The sequence below is a fragment of the Arachis stenosperma genome, chromosome 2 (assembly GCF_014773155.1).
Source record: "Arachis stenosperma cultivar V10309 chromosome 2, arast.V10309.gnm1.PFL2, whole genome shotgun sequence".
Lineage (NCBI taxonomy): Eukaryota > Viridiplantae > Streptophyta > Magnoliopsida > Fabales > Fabaceae > Arachis > Arachis stenosperma.
This window is the reverse complement of record NC_080378.1, coordinates 38,083,139-38,103,114: the sequence shown is the minus strand read 5'-3', so window position 1 is coordinate 38,103,114 and position 19,976 is coordinate 38,083,139. Positions and strand designations below refer to the sequence as shown.

The window sequence follows — 19,976 nt, the reverse complement described above, 5'->3', positions numbered from 1 at the left end:
TCCTTGAATCCTACTTGGAATACCACAGACAAAGTTTAGACCTTCCGGATCCTCAAAAGTGGCCGCCATCAATTCTAGCTTATACCACGAAGATTCTGATTAAGGAATCTAAGAGAAGCTCATTCAATCTGATGTAGAACGCAGGTGGTTGTCAGGCACACGTTCATGGATCTGAGGAAGGTGATGAGTGTCACGGATCATCACCTTCTTCATGATTAATGCAATTACTATTGTTCTTCTATTCAATTCCGCTTGTTCTTGTTCCAAGATATCACTTGTTCTTCAACTTGATGAATGTGATGATCCGTGACACTCATCATCATTCTCACCTATGAACGTGTGACTGACAACCACCTCCGTTCTACCTTAGATTGGGTGAATATCTCTTGGATTCCTGATACACGATGCATGGTTGATCGCCTAACAACCGAGTGCTCGCCTGACAAACGAGCCAGCCATTCCGTGAGATCAGAGTCTTCGTGGTATAGGCAAGAACTGATGGCGACATTCAAGAGAATCCGGAAGGTCTAACCTTGTCTGTGGTATTCTGAGTAGGATTCAATGATTGAAAGACTGTGACGTGCTTCAAACTCCTGAGGGCGGGGCGTTAGTGACAGACGCAAAAGAATCACTGGATTCTATTCCGGCCTGATCGAGAACCGACAGATGGATAGCCGTGCCGTGACAGGGTGCGTTGAACATTTCCACTGAGAGGATGGGAGGTAGCCACTAACAACGGTGAAACCCTTGCATAAGCTTGCCATGGAAAGGAGTAAGAAGGATTGGATGAAGACAGTAGGAAAGCAGAGAGACGAAAGGGACAAGCATCTTCATACGCTTATCTGAAGCTCTCACCAATGATATACATAAGTATCTCTATCTTTATCTTTATGTTTTATTCATATATCATCTATACCCATTTGAGTCTGCCTGACTAAGATTTACAAGGTGACCATAGCTTGCTTCATACCAACAATCTCCGTGGGATCGACCCTTACTCGCGTAAGGTTTATTACTTGGACGACCCAGTGCACTTGCTGGTTAGTTGTGCAAAGTTGTGTTTATGCCATGGTATTGAGCACCAAGTCTTTGGGGCCATTACTAGGGATTAATTGAGTTGTGAAAAGTAGTGATCACAATTTCGCACACCAAGTTTTTGGCGCCGTTGCCGGGGATTGTTTCGAGTATGGACAACTGACGGTTCATCTTGTTGCTTAGATTAGGTATTTTTCAGAATTCTTAAGAATGAGTTCTAGAGTTTCATGATGATCTGTTGAAATCTGGCTGGCTGAGAAGCCATGTCTAATCTTATTGGACCGAGGTTTCAACTTATCATCACAAGAGCTTGTTGATTTCTATCAATCGGGCTATTGGAGCAATGATCTGCTAAGGCTTGGCTGGCCATTGGCCATGTCTAGTGTTTTGGACCGAAGCTTTCTTTGAAAGCTTGGCTGGCTGTGAAGCCATGTCTAATTCCTGGACCGAAGTCTTAGACTAGCATTGCAATGATTCCTGGAATCCAAATTGAGAATTCTGAAACCTTCATTTTCTATTTCCATATAATTTTCGAAAAATCCAAAAAAATTTCAAAATCATAAAAACCAAAAAAATATTTTATGTTTCTTGTTTGAGTCTAGTGTCTAATTTTAAGTTTGGTGTCTTGCATGCATTGTTTATTTGATCTTGGTTCTATTTTCAAGTCAATAGTACAGGGAACTGAAGATTCAGAACATGCAGCAGAGGAATTACACAGAAAAAGCTGGGCGTTCAAAACGCCCAGTGAAGAAGGACAGACTGGCGTTTAAACGCCAGCCAGGGTGCTTGGTTGGGCGTTTAACGCCCAAAAAGGTAGTGCATTGGGCGTTAAATGCCAGAATGTGCACCATTCTGGGCGTTTAACGCCAGGATGGCACAAGAGGGAAGATTCTGTTTTCAAATCAATTTTTTTCAAGTTTTCAAAGTTTTTCAAAATCAAATCTTTTTCAAATCATATCTTTTCAATCAAATGTTTTCAAAATCAATTTCTTTCCTTTTTCAAAGATACTTGCTATCAATTAATGATTTGATTCAACATTTCAAGTATGTTGCCTTTTCTGTTGAGAAAGGTTTAATGTTTGAATCATATCTTTTCTTGTTAGGCAAGTCATTAATTTTTAAAATCAAATCTTTTTAAATTGTTTTCAAATCATATCTTTTCAATCATATCTTTTTAAAAACCATAACTTTTCAATCAAATCTTTTTAATCACATCTTTTTCAAAATAGTTTTCAATCATATCTTTTTGATTTCTAAATTCAAAATCTTTTTCAAAAATCACTTGATTTCTTTCGCACTCTTGGTTTTCGAAAATCAATTAAAGTTTTTCAAAATGTTTTTAAAATCTTTTTAACTTAATTTTCGAAAATTTCTTCCTCTCTTCTCACATCCTTCTATTTATGGAGTACTACTCCTTCTCAATGCACAATTCGAACTCTATCTGATTAAAGTTCGAATTCTTCTACCTCTTCCTTCTATTTTTCTTTTCCTCTGACACCTCAAGGAATCTCTATACTGTGACATAGAGGATTCCATATTTTCTTGTTCTCTTCTCTTTCATATGAGCAGGAACAAAGACAAAGGCATTCTTGTTGAAGCTGACCCTGAACCTGAAAGGACCTTGAAGCGAAAGCTAAGAGAAGCTAAGGCACAACTCTCTGTAGAGGACCTAACAGAAATCTTCAAAGAAGAAGACATGGCAGCCGAAAACAACAATAATGCAAACAATGCAAGGAAGGTGCTGGGTGACTTTACTGCACCTACTCCCGACTTCTATGGGAGAAGCATCTCTATCCCTGCCATTGGAGCAAACAACTTTGAGCTTAAAGCCTCAATTAGTTTCTCTAATGCAACAGAATTGCAAGTTCCATGGACTTCCATTGGAAGATCCTCATCAGTTCTTAGCTGAATTCTTGCAAATATGTGACACTGTCAAGACTAATGGGGTTGACCCTGAGGTCTACAGACTTATGCTATTCCTTTTTGCTGTAAGAGACAGAGCTAGGACATGGTTGGACTCACAACCTAAAGAAAGCCTGGACTCATGGGAAAAGCTAGTCAATGCCTTCTTGGCAAAATTTTTTCCACCTCAAAAATTGAGTAAGCTTAGAGTGGAAGTCCAAACCTTCAGACAGAAGGATGGAGAATCCCTCTATGAAGCTTGGGAAAGATACAAACAATTGATCAGAAAATGTCCATCTGATATGCTTTCTGAATGGAGCAGCATAGGTATTTTCTATGATGGTCTCTCTGAACTATCCAAGATGTCTTTGGATAGCTCTGTTGGAGGATCTCTTCATCTGAAGAAGACGCCTACAGAAGCTCAAGAGCTAATTGAAATGGTTGCAAATAACCAATTCATGTACACTTCTGAAAGGAATCCTGTGAACAATGGGACTAATCAGAAGAAAGGAGTTCTTGAGATTGATACTCTGAATGCCATATTGGCTCAGAATAAAATATTGACTCAACAAGTCAATTTGATTTCTCAAAGTCTGTCTGGAATGCAAAATGCACCAAGCAGTACTAAGGATGCTTCATTTGAAGAAGAAGCCTATGATCCTGAGAACCCTTCAATGGAAGAGGTGAATTACCTAGGAGAACCCTATGGAAACACCTATAATTCTTCATGGAGAAATCATCCAAATTTCTCATGGAAGGATCAACAGAGACCTCAACAAGGTTTCAACAACAATAATGATGGAAGAAACAGGTTTAGCAATGGCAAGCCTTTTCCATCATCTTCTCAGCAACAGACAGAGAATTCTAAGCAAAACCCCTCTGACTTAGCAACCATGGTCTCTGATCTAATCAAAACCACTCAAAGTTTCATAACTGAAACAAGGTCCTCCATTAGGAATTTGGAGGCACAAGTGGGACAGCTGAGCAAGAAAGTTACTGAACTCCCTCCTAGTACTCTTCCAAGCAATACAGAAGAAAATCCAAAAGGAGAGTGCAAGGCCATCAACATGGCCGAATTTGGAGAGGAAAGAGAGGAAGTAAACGCCACTGAGGAAGACCTCAATGGGCGTGCACTGACCTCTACTGAGTTCCCCAATGAGGAACCATGGGAATCTGAGGCTCAAAATGGGACCATAGAGATTCCATTGGACTTGCTTCTGCCTTTCATGAGCTCTGATGAGTATTCTTCCTCTGAAGAGGATGAGTATGTCACTGAAGAGCAAGTTGCTAAATACCTTGGAGCAATCATGAAGCTAAATGACAAGTTATTTGGAAATGAGACTTGGGAGAACAAACCTCCTTTGCTCACCAAAGAACTGGATGACTTATCTAGGCAGAAATTACCTCAAAAGAGACAAGATCCTGGGAAGTTCTCAATACCTTGTACCATAGGCATCATGACCTTCAAGAAGGCTCTGTGTGACTTAGGGTCAAGTGTAAACCTCATGCCTCTCTCTGTAATGGAGAAGCTAGGGATCTCTGAGGTACAAGCTGCAAGAATCTCACTAGAGATGGCAGACAATTCAAGAAAACAAGCTTATGGACTTGTAGAGGATGTTTTGGTGAAGATTGAAAACCATTACATCCCTACTGATTTCATAGTCCTAGGGACTGGGAAGTGCATGGATGAATCTATCATCCTTGGCAGACCCTTCCTAACCACAGCAAAGGCTGTGATTGATGTTGATGGAGGTGAACTGATCATTCAAGTGAATGAAGAATCCTTTGTGTTTAAGGCTCAAGGATGTCCCTCTGTCACCATGGAGAGGAAGCATGAAGAGCTTCTCTCAAATCAAAGCCAAACAGAGCCCCCACAGTCAAACTCTAAGTTTGGTGTTGGGAGGCCACAACCAAACTCTAAGTTTGGTGTTGGGAGGTTCCAACATTGCTCTGAGCATTTGTGAGGCTCCATGAGAGCCCTCTGTCAAGCTACTGACAATTGGTGGACAAAATTGTGATCAATGTTCTAACTATTTTTGGATGAAATCATTATTATGGCAGCAGTTGAATTCACAACTCCGTTCAACTAACCAGCAAGTGTACTGGGTCGTCCAAGTAATAAACCTTACGTGAGTAAGGGTCGATCCCACAGAGATTGTTGGTATGAAGCAGGCTATGGTCACCTTGTAAATCTCAGTTAGGCAGATTAAATTTGTTTATGGTTTCGAAAATTAAGAATAAAAGAGAAATAATAAAAGGGATAGAATACTTATGCAGATTCATTGGTGGGAATTTCAGATAAGCATATGGAGGTACTGTAAGGCTCAAGGACGCCTGCTCTCCTACTGCTTCAACTCAATCCTTCTTAATCCTTTCCATGGCAAGCTGTATGTAGGGCATCACCGCTGTCAGTGGCTACATCCCATCCTCTCAGTGAAAATGGTCCTCTGCGGCTGTCACTCGCATGGCTAATCATCTGTCGGTTCTCAATCAGGTTGGAATAGAATCCATTGATTCTTTTGCGCTTGTCATCACGCCCAGCCTTCAGGAGTTTGAAGCTCGTCACAGTCATTCAATCCCAGAATCCTACTCGGAATACCATAGACAAGGTTTAGACTTTCCGGATCCTCATGAATGCCGCCATCTATCTAACTTATACCACGAAGATTCTGTTGGGGAATCTAAGAGATACACATTCAAGCTCTGTTGCATGTAGAATGGAAGTGGTTGTCAATCACGTGCGTTCATAAGTGAGAATGATAATGAGGGTTATCTAATCATCACATTCATCATGTTCTTGGGTGCGAATGAATATCTTGGAATAAGAATAAGAGAGAATTGAATAAAAGAAAATAGAACTGCATTAATACTTGAGGTACAGCAGAGCTCCACACCCTTAATCTATGGTGTGCAGAAACTCCACCGTTGAAAATACATAAGTAAGAGGTTCAGGCATGGCCGAATGGCCAGCCCCCATAGTCTAAGAACTATGCGTTCAAAGATGCTCTTCAGATCTAAAGTGATCAAAAGATCTCCAATACATTAGTTAAAAAGTTCTATTTATAATAAACTAGCTCCTAGGGTTTACATGAGTAAGTAATTGATGCATAAATCCACTTCCGGGGCCCACTTGGTGTATGCTTGGGCTGAGCTTGATCAATCCACGAGCTGAGGCTTCTCTTGGAGTTGAACTCCGAGTTATGACGTGTTTTGGGCGTTCAACTCCGGATCATGACGTTTTTCTGGCGTTTAACTCCAGACAGCAGCATGTACTTGGCGTTTAACGCCAAGTTACGTCGTCAAATTCCGAATAAAGTATGGACTATTATATATTGCTGGAAAGCCCTGGATGTCTACTTTCCAACGCCGTTGAGAGCGCGCCAATTGGAGTTCTGTAGCTCCAGAAAATTCATTTCGAGTGCAGGGAGGTCAGATTCCAACAACATCAGCAGTCCTTTTGTCAGCCTTTTTCAGAGTTTTGCTCAAGTCCCTCAATTTCAGCCAGAAATTACATGAAATCACAGAAAAACACACAAACTCATAGTAAAGTCCAGAAATGTGAATTTAACATAAAAAATAATGAAAACATCCCTAAAAGTAGCTTGAACTTACTAAAAACTACCTAAAAACAATGCAAAAAAGCGTATAAATTATCCGCTCATCACAACACCAAACTTAAATTGTTGCTTGTCCCCAAGCAACTGAAAATCAAATAAGATAAAAAGAAGAGAATATACTATAAATTCCAGAATATCAATGAATATTAATTATAATTAGATGAGCGGGACTTGTAGCTTTTTGCTTCTGAACAGTTTTGGCATCTCACTTTTTCCTTTGAAGTTTAGAATGATTGGCTCCTCTAGGAACTTAGAATTTCGGATAGTGTTATTGATTTTCCTAGTTAAGCATGTTGATTCTTGAACACGGCTACTTATGAGTCTTGGCCGTGGCCCTAAGCACTTTGTTTTCCAGTATTACCACTGGATACATAAATGCCACAGACACATAACTGGGTGAACCTTTTCAGATTGTGACTTAGCTTTGCTAAAGTCCCCAGTTAGTGGTGTCCAGAGCTCTTAAGCACACTCTTTTGCCTTGGATCACGACTTTAACCACTTAGTCTCAAGCTTTTTGCTTGGACCTTCATGACACAAGCACATGGTTAGGGACAGCTTGATTTAGCCGCTTAGGCCTGGATTTTATTTCCTTGGGCCCTCCTATCCATTGATGCTCAAAGCCTTGGATCCTTTTTACCCTTGCCTTTTGGTTTTAAAGGCTATTGGCTTTTTCTACTGCTCCTTTCTTTTTCTATATACTCTTTTTTTTTTTCGGATGCTTCTTCTTTTTCACTGCTTTTTCTTGCTTCAAGAATCAATTTCATGATTTTTCAGATCCTCAATAACATTTCTCTTTGTTCATCATTCTTTCAAGAGCCAACAATTTTAACATTCATAAACAACAAGATCAAAAGACATATGCACTGTTCAAGCATTCATTCAGAAAACAAAAAGTATTGTCACCACATCAATATAATTAAACTAAATTCAAGAGCTATTTTCAAAATTTATGTACTTCTTTTTCTTTTGAATTAAAACATTTTTCTTTTAAGAGAAGTGAAGGATTAATGGAATTTATTCATAGCTTTAAGGCATGGTTACATACTAATGATCATGAAATAAAGACGCAAAACATAGATAAACACAATACTAAAAACCGAAAACAGAAAGAAATAAAGAACAAGGAATGAATCCACCTCTAGTAGCGTCTTCTTCTTGAAGGACCAATGATGTTCTTTAGCTCTTCTATGTCCCTTCCTTGCCTTTGTTGCTCCTCCCTCATTGCTCTTTGATCTTCTCTTATTTCTTGGAGAATGATGGAGTGCTCATGATGTTCCACCCTTAATTGTTCCACATTGTGGCTTAAATCTTCTAAGGAGGTGTTGAGTTGCTCCCAATAGTTGTTTGGAGGAAAGTGCATCCCTTGAGGTATCTCAGGGATTTCTTGATGATGAACTTCCTCATGTACCTCTTGAGGACCGTGAGGAGCTTCTCTTGCTTGCTCCATCCTTTTCTTGGTGATGGGCTTGTCTTCTTCAATGGAGACATCTCCTTCTATGATAACTCCAGCTGAGTAACATAGATGGCAAATAAGGTGAGGAAAAGCTAGCCGTGCCATAGGTGAGGGCTTGTCGGCTATTTTGTAGATTTCATTGGAGATGACCTCATGAACTTCTACTTCCTCTCCAATCATGATGCTATGAATCATGATGGCCCGATCTACAGTAACTTCAGATCGGTTACTAGTAGGAATGATGGAGCGTTGAATGAACTCCAACCATCCTCTAGCTATAGGCTTGAGGTCCAGTCTTCTTAGTTGGACTGGCTTGCCTTTGGAGTCTCTTTTCCACTGAGCTCCTTCCACACAATTGTCCATAAGGACTTGGTCCAACCTTTGATCAAAGTTGACCCTTCTAGTGTAGGGGCGTTCATCACCTTGCATCATAGGCAAGTGGAATGCCAACCTTACATTTTCCGGACTGAAATCCAAGTATTTCCCCCTAACCATTGTGAGATAATTCTTTGGACTTGGGTTCATACCTTGGTCATGGTTCTTAGTGATCCATGCATTGGCATAGAACTCTTGAACCATTAAGATTCTGACTTGTTGCATGGGGTTGGTTAAGACTTCCCAACCTCTTCTTTGAACTTCATGTCGGATCTCCGGATACTCATTCTTCTTGAGCTTGAAAGGGACCTCAGGGATCACCTTCTTCTTTGCCACAACATCATAGAAGTGGTCTTGATGGCTCTTGGAGATGAATCTTTCCATCTCCCATGACTCGGAGGTGGAAGCTTTTGTCTTCCCTTTTCCTTTTCTAGAGGATACTCCGGCCTTAGGTGCCATTGGTAATGGAAAAACAAAAAAAAGCTTATGCTTTTACCACACCAAACTTAAAATGTTGCTCGCCCTCGAAAGTATGCGTTCAAAGATGCTCTTCAGATCTAAAGTGATCAAAAGATCTCCAATACATTAGTTAAAAAGTTCTATTTATAATAAACTAGCTCCTAGGGTTTACATGAGTAAGTAATTGATGCATAAATCCACTTCCGGGCCCACTTGGTGTATGCTTGGGCTGAGCTTGATCAATCCACGAGCTGAGGCTTCTCTTGGAGTTGAACTCCGAGTTATGACGTGTTTTGGGCGTTCAACTCCGGATCATGACGTTTTTCTGGCGTTTAACTCCAGACAGCAGCATGTACTTGGCGTTTAACGCCAAGTTACGTCATCAAATTCCGAATAAAGTATGAACTATTATATATTGCTGGAAAGCCCTGGATGTCTACTTTCCAACGCCGTTGAGAGCGCGCCAATTGGAGTTCTCTAGCTCCAGAAAATTCATTTCGAATGCAGGGAGGTCAGATTCCAACAGCATCAGCAGTCCTTTTGTCAGCCTTTTTCAGAGTTTTGCTCAAGTCCCTCAATTTCAGCCAGAAATTACCTGAAATCACAGAAAAACACACAAACTCATAGTAAAGTCCAGAAATGTGAATTTAACATAAAAACTAATGAAAACATCCCTAAAAGTAGCTTGAACTTACTAAAAACTACCTAAAAACAATGCCAAAAAGCGTATAAATTATCCGCTCATCAACAATAAAGAAGCGCTTGTTGGGAGGCAACCCAATGTCATATTTTATCTATTTTCCTTTGTTATTTTATGTTTTTTGTAGGTTGATGATCATGAGAAGTCACAAAATCAATTGAAAAAGCAAAAACAGAATGAAAAATAGGAAGAAAAACAGCACACCCTGGAGGAAGAACCTACTGGCGTTTAAACGCCAGTAAGGCTAGCAGATGGGCATTTAACGCCCAGTCTGGCACCATTCTGGGCGTTTAACGCCAGAAAGAGGCACCAGACTGGCGTTAAATGCCAGGAAAGGGCAAGAACCTGGCGTTAAACGCCAGAAATGGGCACCAGCCCGGCGTTTAACGCCAGAATTGGCTCAAAACGCGTTTTTGCATGCCATTTGGTGCAGGGATGACTTTTCCTTGACACCACAGGATCTGTGGACCCCACAGGATCCCCACCAACCCCACCACTCTCTCTTCTTCTTCACCCATTCACCAATCACCTCAATACCTCTTCCCTAAAAACCCTTCACCTATCAAATCCCATCTTTCTCTTCACCACTCACATCCATCCTTCATAAAACCCCATCTACCTCACCCTTCAAATTCAAACCACTTTCCCTCCCAAACCCACCCATACATGACCGAACCATGAGCCCCCCCTCTCCTATATAAACCCTTCTTCACTCCTTCATTTTCACACAACCTAAACACCACTTCTCACCCTCTTTGGCCGAACACAAAGCCATTCCCTTCTTCCTCATTTCTTCTTCTTCTACTCTCTTCTTTCTTTTGCTCGAGGACGAGCAAACCTTTTAAGTTTGGTGTGGTAAAAGCATTGCTTTTTGTTTTTCCATAACCATTTATGGCATCTAAGGCCGGAGAAACCTCTAGAAAGAGGAAAGGGAAGGCAAAAGCTTCCACCTCTGAGTCATGGGAGATGGAGAGATTCATCTCAAGGGTGCATCAATACCACTTCTATGAAGTTGTGGCCTTGAAGAAGGTGATCCCCGAGGTCCCTTTTTAACTCAAAAAGAGTGAATATCCGGAGATCCGACATGAGATCCGAAGAAGAGGTTGGAAAGTTCTTACCAACCCTATTCAACAAGTCGGAATCTTAATGGTTCAAGAGTTCTATGCCAATGCATGGATCACCAAGAGCCATGATCAAAGTGTGAACCCGGATCCAAAGAATTGGCTTACTATGGTTCGGGGGAAATACTTGGATTTTAGTCCGGAAAATGTGAGGTTGGCATTCAACTTGCCCATGATGCAAGGAGATGAACATCCTTACACAAGAAGGGTCAACTTTGATCAAAGGTTGGACCAAGTCCTCACTGACATTTGTGAAGAGGGCGCCCAATGGAAGAGAGATTCAAGAGGGAAGCCGGTTCAATTGAGAAGGCATGACCTCAAGCCCGTGGCTAGAGGATGGTTGGAGTTTATCCAACGCTCAATCATTCCCACTAGCAACCGGTCCGAAGTTACTCTAGACCGAGCCATCATGATCCATAGCATCATGATTGGAGAAGAAGTGGAAGTTCATGAGGTTATAGCCCAAGAACTCTATAAGGTGGCGGACAAGTCCTCTACCTTGGCAAGGTTAGCCTTCCCTCATCTCATTTGTCACCTCTGTTATTCATTTGGAGTTGACATAGAGGGAGACATCCTCGTTGATGAGGACAAGCCCATCACTAAGAAAAGGATGGAGCAAACAAGAGACCCCTCTCATCATGAGATCCCTGAGATACCTCAAGGGATGCACTTTCCTCCACAAGACTATTGGGAGCAACTAAACACCTCCCTAGGAGAATTGAGTTCCAACATGGGACAACTAAGGGTGGAGCACCAAGAACATTCCATCCTCCTCCATGAAATTAGAGAAGATCAAAGAATCATGAGAGAGGAGCAACAAAGACAAGGAAGAGACATTGAGGAGCTCAAGCACTCCATAAGACCTTCAAGAGGAAGAACAAGCCGCCATCACTGAGGTGGACCCGTTCTTTAATCTCCTTGTTCTTTATTTTCTTGTTTTTCGAATTTTCATGCTATGTTTATCCATGTTTGTGTCTTATGATCATTAGTGTCTTAGTGTCTATGCCTTAAAGTTATGAATGTCCTATGAATCCATCACCTCTCTTAAATGAAAAATGTTCTTAATTGAAAAAGATAAGAATTGCATGAATTTTGAATTTTATAACAGTTTAATTATTTTGATGTGGTGGCAACACTTGTTTTCTGAATGTATGCTTAAACAGTGCATATGTCTTTTGAATTTGTGGTTCATGAATGTTGGCTCTTGAAAGAATGATGAAAAAGGAGACATGTTACTGAGGATCTGAAAAAATCATAAAAATGATTCTTGAAGCAAGAAAAAGCAGTGAATACAAAAAGAAAAAAAAAAGGGAGAGACGAAAAAAAAAGAGAAAGAGAAAAAGAAAGAAAAAAAAGAAAGAAATAAAGTTGTGATCCAAGGCAAAAAGAGTGTGCTTAAGAACCCTGGACACCTCTAATTGGGGACTTTGGCAAAGCTGAGTCACAATCTGAAAAGGTTCACCCAATTATGTGTCTGTGGCATGTATGTATCCGGTGGTAATACTGGAAGACAGAGTGCTTTGGGCCACTGCCAAGACTTAATAAGTAGCTGTGTTCAAGAATCATCATACTTAACTAGGAGAATCAATGACACTATCTGGATTCTGAGTTCCTAAAGAAGCCAATCATTCTGAATTTCAAAGGATAAAGTGAGATGCCAAAACTATTCAGAGGCAAAAAGCTAAAAGCCCCGCTCATCTAAATTAATACTGATCTTCATAGATGTTTTTGGAGTTCATTACATATTCTCTTCTTTTTATCTTATTTGATTCTCAGTAGCTTGAGGACAAGCAACAATTTAAGTTTGGTGTTGTGATGAGCGGATAATTTGTACGCTTTTTGGCATTGTTTTTAGTATGTTTTTAGTATGATCTAGTTAGTTTTTAGTATATTTTTATTAGTTTTTAGTTAAAATTCACTTTTCTGGACTTTACTATGAGTTTGTGTGTTTTTCTGTGATTTCAGGTATTTTCTGGCTGAAATTGAGGGACCTGAGCAAAAATCTGATTCAGAGACTGAAAAGGACTGCAGATGCTGTTGGATTCTGACCTCCCTGCACTCGAAGTAGACATCCTGGGCTTTCCAGCAATATATGATAGTCCATACTTTGCCCAAGATTTGATGGCCCAAACCGGCGTTCAAAGTCACCTTCAGATTTCCCAGCGTTAAAGGCCGGAACTGGCACCAAAAATGGGAGTTAAACGCCCAAACTGGCACAAAAGCTGGCGTTTAACTCCAAGAAGAGTCTCTACACGAAAAATGCTTCATTGCTCAGCCCAAGCACACACCAAGTGGGCCCGAAAGTGGATTTTTATGTCATTTACTCATCTTTGTAATCCTTAGGCTACTAGTTCCCTATAAGTAGGACCTTTTACTATTGTATTTTACATCTGGAGATCTTTGAATCTTTTGATCACTGGGGGCTGGCCTCACGGCCATGCCTAGACCTTGTTCTTATGTATTTTCAACGGTGGAGTTTCTACACACCATAGATTAAGGTGTGGAGCTCTGCTGTACCTCGAGTATTAATGCAATTACTATTGTTCTTCTATTCAATTCCGCTTGTTCTTGTTCCAAGATATCACTTGTTCTTCAACTTGATGAATGTGATGATCCGTGACACTCATCATCATTCTCACCTATGAACGTGTGACTGACAACCACCTCCGTTCTACCTTAGATTGGGTGAATATCTCTTGGATTCCTGATACACGATGCATGGTTGATCGCCTGACAACCGAGTGCTCGCCTGACAAACGAGCCAGCCATTCCGTGAGATCAGAGTCTTCGTGGTATAGGCAAGAACTGATGGCGGCATTCAAGAGAATCTGGAAGGTCTAACCTTGTCTGTGGTATTCTGAGTAGGATTCAATGATTGAATGACTGTGACGTGCTTCAAACTCCTGAGGGCGGGGCATTAGTGACAGACGCAAAAGAATTACTGGATTCTATTCCGGCCTGATCGAGAACCGACAGATGGATAGCCGTGCCGTGACAGGGTGCGTTGAACATTTCCACTGAGAGGATGGGAGGTAGCCACTGACAACGGTGAAACCCTTGCATAAGCTTGCCATGGAAAGGAGTAAGAAGGATTGGATGAAGACAGTAGGAAAGCAGAGAGACGAAAGGGACAAGCATCTTCATACGCTTATCTGAAGCTCTCACCAATGATATACATAAGTATCTCTATCTTTATCTTTATGTTTTATTCATATATCATCTATACCCATTTGAGTCTGCCTGACTAAGATTTACAAGGTGACCATAGCTTGCTTCATACCAACAATCTCCGTGGGATCGACCCTTACTCGCGTAAGGTTTATTACTTGGACGACCCAGTGCACTTGCTGGTTAGTTGTGCAAAGTTGTGTTTATGCCATGGTATTGAGCACCAAGTCTTTGGGGCCATTACTAGGGATTAATTGAGTTGTGAAAAGTAGTGATCACAATTTCGCACACCACTCCTCACCCCCAACAATGGAGTTTAGAGACTCATGCTGCCAAAAGGTACAAATTTCAGATCTAAAATGTCATGAGGTGCAAAGTAAATCTCTAAAAGTTGTTTAAATAGTAAACTAGTAACCTAGGTTTACAGAAAATGAGTAAACTATGATAGATAGTGCAGAAATCCACTTCTGGGGCCCACTTGGTGTGTGCTGGGGCTGAGACTTAAGCTTCTCACGTGCCTGGGGCTGTTTTGGGTGTTCAACGCCAGGTTGTAACCTGTTTCTGGCGTTGAACTCCAGCTTGTAACCTGCTTCTGGCGTTGGACGCCAGACAGCAGCATGATACTGGCGTTGAACACCAGTTTACGTCGACTATCTTCGCGCAAAGTATGGACTATTATATATTGCTGGAAAGCCCTGGATGTCTACTTTCTAAACCAATTAAGAGCACGTCAATTGGACTCCTGTAGCTCCAAAAAATCCATTCCGAGTGCAGGGAGGTCAGGATCCAACAACATCAGCAGTCCTTTTTCAGCCTAACTCAGATTTTTGCTTAGCTCCCTCAATTTCAGTCAGAAAATACCTGAAATCACAGAAAAATACACAAACTCATAGTAAAGTCCAGAAATATGATTTTTGCCTAAAAACTAATAAAATTATATTAAAAACTAATTAAAACATGCTAAAATCTACATGAAAATACCCCCAAAAAGCGTATAAAATATCCGCTCATCACAACACCAAACTTAAACTGTTGCTTGTCCCCAAGCAACTAGATGAATAAAAGAGGATAAAAAGAAATCAAGAAGCAATAATATCTCAGAGTTTTAAGTGAAGCTCAGAATCTAATTAGATGAGCGGGGCTAGTAGCTTTTTGCTTCCAAACAGTTTTGGCATCTCACTTTATCCTTTGAAATTCAGAATGATTGGCATCCATAGGAACTTAGAATTCAGATAGTATTATTGATTTTCCTAGTTAAGTATGTTGATTCTTGACCACAACTACTTTTATGAGTCTTGGCCGTGGCCCTAAGCACTTTGTTTTCCAGTATTACCACCGGATACACAAATGCCACAGACACATGACTGGGTGAACCCTTTTCAGATTGTGACTCAGCCTTGCTAGAGTCCCCAGTTAAAGGTGTCCAGAGCTCTTAAGCACACTCTTTTTGCTTTGGATCACGACTTTAACCACTCAATCTCAAGCTTTTCACTTGGGCCTTCATGACACAAGCACATGGTTAGGGACAGCTTGATTTAGCCGCTTAGGCTTGGATTTTATTTCCTTGGGCCCTCCTATCCATTGATGCTCAAAGCCTTGGATCCTTTTTATCCTTGCCTTTTGGTTTTAAGGGCTATTGGCTTTTTTTGCTTGCTTTTCTTTTTTTTTTTATTTTTTTTGCCACTTTTTTTTTCGCAAGCTTGTTTTTCACTGCTTTTTCTTGTTTCAAGAATCAATTTCATGATTTTTCAGATCATCAATAACATTTCTCTTGTTCATCATTCTTTCAGGAGCCAACAATTTTAACATTCATAAAATTCAATATCAAAAATATGCACTGTTCAGGCATTCATTCAGAAGACAAAAAGTATTGCCACCACATATAAATAATTAGAATTTTCCTTATTAAGAACTCAAAAAAATATTGCCTCTTTATTCTAAAAATCTACTACTTTATTCATGTTTGATGAAGATGAGAAAAATAAATTATAGCTTAATTGGAGATAAATCAAAATAGAGATACTAATTACTACTACTCCTATATAACTTCTAAGGTAAATTTCTATAAAAATACTATCACAGAGTTAAAGCTTAAAATTAGAACTTAACAACCTGTATTTTGGGAAGTGGATGTTCCTCTAGTCTGTGGGGTGCTTGGTCCTTCAAGGAATAGCTTCTGACACTTTAGTTCCTTCAGTTCACATCCTTGCTCTTCCTGTTCCCTTAGGTGCCATGATCTTGATGAGTTTTAGCTCAGTGATCATGGAAAATCACACCAAACTTAGAGGTTTGCTTGTCCTCAAGCAAAAGAAAGGAAAGGAGAGGAATAGAGGGAGAGGCAATTTCGAAATCCAAAAGATATGATGAGTTGAAAAAGATTTGAAAAAGATTTGGATTGGAAAAAGATTTGTGTTTATGAATTAAGATACATTTGACATTTTTGAAAAAGGGATTTTAGAAATTAGTGTTTTTAGAAATTAGGATTAAAATTTTTGGAATTGAAGGATGATATTTTAAAAGATGTTTATGCAAGAAATTATGAATTGAAACATAAAAATTAGAAAATTTGTGAAGAAAAATGAATTTTACCTCCTCCCTACCATTCTGGCGTTAAACGCTCAAATGCTACTTGTTTTGGGCGTTTAACGCCCAATTGCTGCTTCTCCTGGGTGTTCAACGCCCAGCTGTTGCTTCTTTCTGGCGTTGAACGCCAGGAAGTCCTTTGTCACTGGGCGTTTTTCTGAACGCCCAGGACGCTGTCAATTTGGCGTTAAACGCCCAGAAGGTGCTTCTTTCTGGCGTTCAACGCCCAGAAGATGCTCCTTTCTGGCGTTTAACGCCCAGATGGCTACCCTTACTGGCGTTGAACGCCCAGTGGGTGCTTCTTTTGGGCGTTCAACGCCCAAAATGTTTCTTACTGGCTTTTTCACGCCAGTGAGCTTCCAAATTCCCTTGTAACTCTGTGAATCCAATCAATTACTATTTTACCTTTTGAAGATACTTTGACATATACCTGTAAAAATTAATTAGTAAAAAGAAATAAAATTAAATTTTGTGAATGGCTGGGTTGCCTCCCAGCAAGCTCTTTTTTATTGTCCTTAGCTGGACAGTGAGCCCTCATGGAGTCTCACAGATAATCAGAGCAAGGTTGGGACCTCCCAACATCAAACTTAGAGTTTGAATGTGGGGGTTCAATACCAAACTTAGAGTTTAGTTGTGGCCTCCCAACACCAAACTTAGAGTTGGACTGTTGGGGCTTTGGTTGACTCTGCAGTGAGAGAAGCTTTTCATGCTTCCTCTCCATGGTTACAAAAGGAGAACCTTGTGTCTTATAGTTTGCAATGTCTGCAAACCACAGAGCTTCCTGAATAGCAAACAATTGCTCATCCGGAAAGGTTTCAGAGATCTCAGTAGGAGGGAGGGATGCTCCTGCTACTGGTTCTATCCGGGACAGGTGATCAGCTACTTGATTCTCTGTTCCTTTTCTGTCTCTTATTTCTATATCAAACTCTTGTAGAAACAACACCCATCTTATGAGCCTGGGCTTTGAATCCTGCTTTGTGATTAGATATTTAAGAGCAGCATGGTCAGTGTACACAATCACTTTTGATCCTACTAAGTAGGATCTAAACTTGTCAATGGCATAAACTACTGCAAGTAATTCTTTTTCTGTGGTTGTGTAATTTTTCTGGGCATCATTTAAAACACTGCTAGCATAATAAATGACATGCAGAAGCTTGTTATGCCTCTGTCCCAATACTGCACCAATGGTATGGTCACTGGCATCACACATTAGTTCAAAGGGTAATGTCCAGTCTGGTGCAGAAATAACTGGTGCTGTGACCAGTTTAGCTTTCAGGGTCTCAAACGCCTGCAGACACTTTGTGTCAAACACAAATGGCATGTCAGCAGCTAGTAGATTGCTTAGAGGTTTTGCAATTTTTGAAAAATCCTTTATAAACCTCCTATAGAATTCTGCATGCCCCAAAAAGCTTCTGATTGCCTTAACATTGGCAAGTGGTGGTAATTTTTCAATTACTTCAACTTTAGCTTGATCCACCTCTATTCCCTTGTTTGAAATTTTATGCCCAAGGACAATCCCTTCAGTCACCATAAAGTGACCTTTTTCCCAGTTTAAAACTAGGTTGGTCTCTTGGCATCTTTTCAGAACAAGTGCTAAATGGTTAAGGCAGGAGCTGAATGAGTCTCCAAATACTGAAAAGTCATCCATGAAGACTTCCAGAAACTTCTCTACCATATCAAAGAAGATAGAGAGCATGCACCTTTGAAAGGTTGCAGGTGCATTGCACAAGCCAAATGGCATCCTTCTGTATGCAAATACTCCAGATGGGCATGTGAATGCCGTTTTCTCTTGATCCTGGGGATCTACTGCAATTTGATTATAACCTGAATATCCATCCAGGAAGCAGTAGTATTCATGACCTGCTAGTCTTTCTAGCATCTGGTCTATGAATGGTAAAGGAAAATGATCCTTTCTGGTGGCTGTATTGAGCCTTCTATAATCAATACACATACGCGACCCTGTAACTGTTCTTGTAGGAACCAATTCATTTTTTTCATTATGAACCACTGTCATGCCTCCCTTCTTAGGGACGACTTGGACAGGGCTTACCCAGGGGCTGTCAGAAATAGGATAAATAATCCCAGCCTCTAGTAATTTAGTGACCTACTTCTGCACAACTTCCTTCATGGCTGGATTCAGCCGCCTTTGTGGTTGGACCACTGGCTTGGCGTCACCCTCCAATAGGATCTTGTGCATGCATCTGGCTGGGCTAATGCCCTTAAGATCACTGATGGACCACCCAAGAGCTGTCTTGTGTGTCCTTAGCACTTGAATTAGTGCTTCTTCTTCCTGTGGCTCTAAGGTAGAGCTTATGATTACAGGAAAGGTATCACCTTCTCCCAGAAATGCGTATTTCAGGGATGGTGGTAATGGTTTGAGCTCAGGTTTGGGAGGTTTTTCCTTTTCCTGTGGGATTTTCAGAGGTTCTATTATTCTCTTTGATTCCTCCAAATCAGGCTGAACATCTTTAAAGATGTTCTCTAGCTCTGATTCGAGACTCTCAGCCATATTGACCTCTCTTACCAGAGAGTCAATGATATCAACACTCATGCAGTCATCTGGGGTGTCTGGATGTTGCATGGCTTTGGCAACATTCAACTTGAACTCCTCCTCATTGACTCTAAGGGTTACTTCCCCTTTTTGGACGTCAATGAGGGTTCGGCCAGTTGCTAGGAAAGGTCTTCCTAGAATGAGAGTTGCACTCTTGTGCTCTTCCATTTCCAGCACCACAAAGTCAGTAGGAAAGGCAAATGGCCCAACCTTGACAATCATGTCTTCAATCACGCCTGATGGGTATTTAATGGAGCCATCAGCAAGTTAAAGACATATCCGGGTTGGTTTGACTTCTTCAGTCAAACCAAGCTTTGTGATAATAGATGCAGGTATTAAGTTGATACTTGTCCCAAGATCACATAGAGCCTGCTTGGTACAAGTACCCTCTAATGTGCATGGTATCATAAAGCTTCCGGGATCCTTAAGCTTCTCAGGTAAGCTTTCCAGGATAACTGCACTGCATTCCTCAGTGAGGTAAACTTTTTCAGTTTCCCTCCAATCCTTCTTATGACTTAAGATCTCTTTCATGAACTTGGCATAAGAGGGTATTTGCTCAAGTGCTTCTGCAAACAGAATCTTTATTTCAAGAGTCCTGAGATAGTCTGCAAAGCGGGCAAATTGCTTATCCTGTTCCGCTTGGCGGAGTTTTTGAGGATAAGGCATTTTGGCTTTGTATTCCTCAACCTTAGTTGCTGCAGGTTTATTACTTACAGAAGTGGGTTGGGAAGCCTTTTTAGAAGGGTTGTTATCAGCACTTGTATGTGACTGATCCCCCACTGGCATTTGAATGCCAGGGGTGGAAGCTGGAGTGGCGTTAGACGCCAACTCCTTATCTGTTACTGGCATCTGAACTCCAGAACTGTGCTTCCTTTGGGCGTTCAACGCCGGATTCATGCTTGTTTCTGGCGTTGAACGCCAGGAATGAGCATGGTCTTGGCGTTTAGCGCCAGCATTATTCCTCTCTGGGCTCTGATTGTCCTCAGAGGGATTTTGAGTAGCCATTTGTTCA

General features: G+C 40.8%; 1 non-coding gene across 1 annotated transcript; it reads right to left on the bottom strand.

Annotated features, from left to right (window-relative positions):
* Positions 1–3,137: 3,137 nt before the first annotated feature.
* Positions 3,138–3,245, bottom strand: LOC130964533 (small nucleolar RNA R71). Its single transcript, XR_009080623.1, has one exon. It is a non-coding gene; the product is annotated as a small nucleolar RNA R71 (small nucleolar RNA).
* Between the last annotated feature and the right edge of the window lie 16,731 nt (positions 3,246–19,976).